At 34.9% G+C, this 2,982-nt stretch overlaps 1 pseudogene; it reads right to left on the minus strand.

Moving 5' to 3' along the window:
- Positions 1 to 1,585: 1,585 nt before the first annotated feature.
- On the minus strand, positions 1,586 to 2,238 carry LOC115302218 (annotated as a pseudogene).
- Between the last annotated feature and the right edge of the window lie 744 nt (positions 2,239 to 2,982).

The raw sequence follows: 2,982 nt of genomic DNA on the forward strand, positions 1-2,982 counted from the left end.
TTCAGATAGCTGTGAAATTAGGTGATTAACTAGTTGGTACCTAACCTTCTAATTTCTGTATAAGTCTAATTACATGAAATAGAAGTGGGGGTTTTGATTTTTTACTTTGCTTTTCTGTTTGGAGTATCATTGAAACTACTGTATTGTAAATGACGGAAAATAATTGCATATGTTAAAAAAATAAATTGTATTAAAAAAAAGAAAATCAAACTGACAAAACCTAAAAAAATAAAATAAAATAAAATAAAACATTAAAAAAAATAAAGAGGCACACTTATAGTGGTATACCTAGGAAAAATAAAAGATATATATATTTTAAACTACAAGTAATAAATAAAAATAAATTTAAAACTCCAGGAAATACTGCTAACAACTATTTGCCAACATTTTATTCAAATTCAGTGAAATGTACAAATTTATGGGGAAAGAGCATATTAAAACATTTTTCAGTCATATAAAATACTTTACATCTGTGTTTTCTTTCTGAATAAATACATAACTGTAACTCTTAATATTTGAAATAGTTGTATTCCCTTTGTTAACCTATAAATAGACAATTTCTGGTAGAATAAGTAATTTTTTTCTACAGATTTGTTGATTTGTTAAGAAAAAGTTCTAAAGACCTAAATTTGAATTTATTAAAGTAAAATGCCAATTATGTGCATTGGATCTTCAAACAAAATTAACTTTTCATAGAAAAATGAAAATCTGACATAAGAAAATGTCAACAAATATCAATGCTAATGTTATAATTTCATGATAATTTTAAGAGAAATTAAACCCTTTTAATAATAAATTGATTCTTGTACCATCTAAACCTTTTGGAGGAGTTCAATATTTCATCTTGATTATTACAATTCTCTATTTTTACTTTAATATGCATTCATTAAGATCTTATTTACCTACACCATCTTCTTTCTGCACTCAATTTGTCTGCTGTGAATGAAAAGTGACATTGTCTTTAAGAATAGAAAGTAAATTTTTGATGGATTTGACAAACTACCTCCATAAAACATTTTTTAGCTTTGAGATATAATGACATATAATATTGTAGAAGTTTAAAGTGTACGTGTTTAGGGCTACCAGGGTGGCTCAGTTGGCTAAACATCCAACTTCGGCTCACGTCAAGACTTCACAGGTTCATTGGTTCGAGCCCCATGTCAGGCTCTGTGCCGACAGCTCAGAGCCTGGATCCTGCTTCAGATTCTGTGTCTCCCTCTCTCTCTCTCCGTCCTCCTCCATTCGTGCCCTGTCTCTCTCTGTCTCTCAAAAATGAATAAATGTTAAAAAAAAACTTTAAAGTGTACATGTTGATTTCATACACATATACTACAAAATGATTACCATCATAGAGGTAGCTAACACCTTCCATCATGTCAAGTAACTACTATTTCTCTGTTTTCAGCCATTTATAATCTATTCACTTAGCAACTTTCAAGTATATAATACAGTACTATTAACTATAATCATCATGCTGTACATTAGATCCCGCCAAACTTATTTCTTCTATTAATCAAAAGTTTATACCATTTTAGGAGTTTGGCTTGTGTGTGTGCATGCATGTGTCAAAAAGAATCTTTATTACTTATTTATAATAGCCTCTTATGCCTTTATGCTTTCTTGCCAGCTGCCTTGGAGCAGGAGCTTTCTGGGCTGAAGACTTCTGACCCTTCTGAGCTTTTGGAGGGACTGCCTTCTGGCCGGCAGCTTTTGGGGCAGGAATCTTCTGGGCTGTAGCCTTTTTGCCTGCAGCGGCAAACTTTTTTTCCTGGAAACTTTGCAGTAGCAGTTCCAGCTGCACTCTTAGCAGTGGGTATATTTCTGGGAGAAGCTTCCAGGACAGCTGCTTTTGGTAGTTTTAGAACTTCAAGCCTGATTATTCTGTTCCTCTTTTTCTTTGCCTTCATGACTTTATAGGGACCAAAATCTATGATCTTGGTTTTCCTTTCTCTGGCTTTAATCTTCTTGACCCATACTGTGGCTGCCCATTTCCTGCTTGGTGTCTGCCTTCTGCCAGGCTTGTCTGACACACCTTGGGTGGGCACTGTGTGGGGACTTGAGGATGAGGTCAGTGAGCTGCATGCATTTGAAGGGCATAGTATGTCTCCTTACCTGAATGCAAGGTCCATTAGCCTTGTTCTGGTCAATAGCATCTACAGTGTTGACTATCTTCCCGGAACGAAGGCCAAAGGAGATATAGGCTGCCTGGCCAGTCTCTATAAAACACTTGAACACCATATTGGTGGCATTGGACAAGAGGGGTTTGGCTTTGTAACATTTCATGTGTAAGTGACATCATACCGTATTTGTCTTTCTCTGACATTTTACCTAGCATCATGCCCTCAAGTTACACCGTGTTGTTACAAATGATAGGATTTCCTTTTTTCTCATGGCTGAATAACATTCCATTGTATATATGTGGGTGTATATACAATGAAATGTTATATGTACACATATTCACATCCATTCCCTAAATCTTCATCCATGCGTCTGTTGATGGACACTCAGGTTATTTCCATATCTTGGCTCTTGTGAATAATACTGAAATGACCACGGGAGGGCAGATAGCTTTTCAAGAACCTGTTTTCACTTACTTTGGATATTTATTGAGAAGTAGGATTGCAAAATCACTTAGTATTTCTATTTTCTAATTTTTTGAGAAAACTTGATACTATTGTCTAAAGTGGCTGCACCAATTTATATTCTCATAAACAGTGCATAAGGGCTCTCTTGCCTCCACATTCTTGCCAACACTTATTCTCTCTTGTCTTTTTGATAAAACAATTCTAACAGATGTGAGATGATATCTCAATGTGGCTTTGACTTGCATTTTTCTGATTATTAGTAATGGTGCACCCTTTGGTGTACCTGTTGTCCCTTTGCAGGTCTCGGAAAAATGTCCATTGAATTTCACCACCCATTTTTTAAATTGTATTTTCTTTGCTACTTATAGGACTTCTTTATTTCTACTCCTACTGCAAC

This window comes from Suricata suricatta, chromosome 1, assembly GCF_006229205.1.
Source record: "Suricata suricatta isolate VVHF042 chromosome 1, meerkat_22Aug2017_6uvM2_HiC, whole genome shotgun sequence".
In the NCBI taxonomy this organism is placed as follows: Eukaryota; Metazoa; Chordata; class Mammalia; order Carnivora; family Herpestidae; genus Suricata; species Suricata suricatta.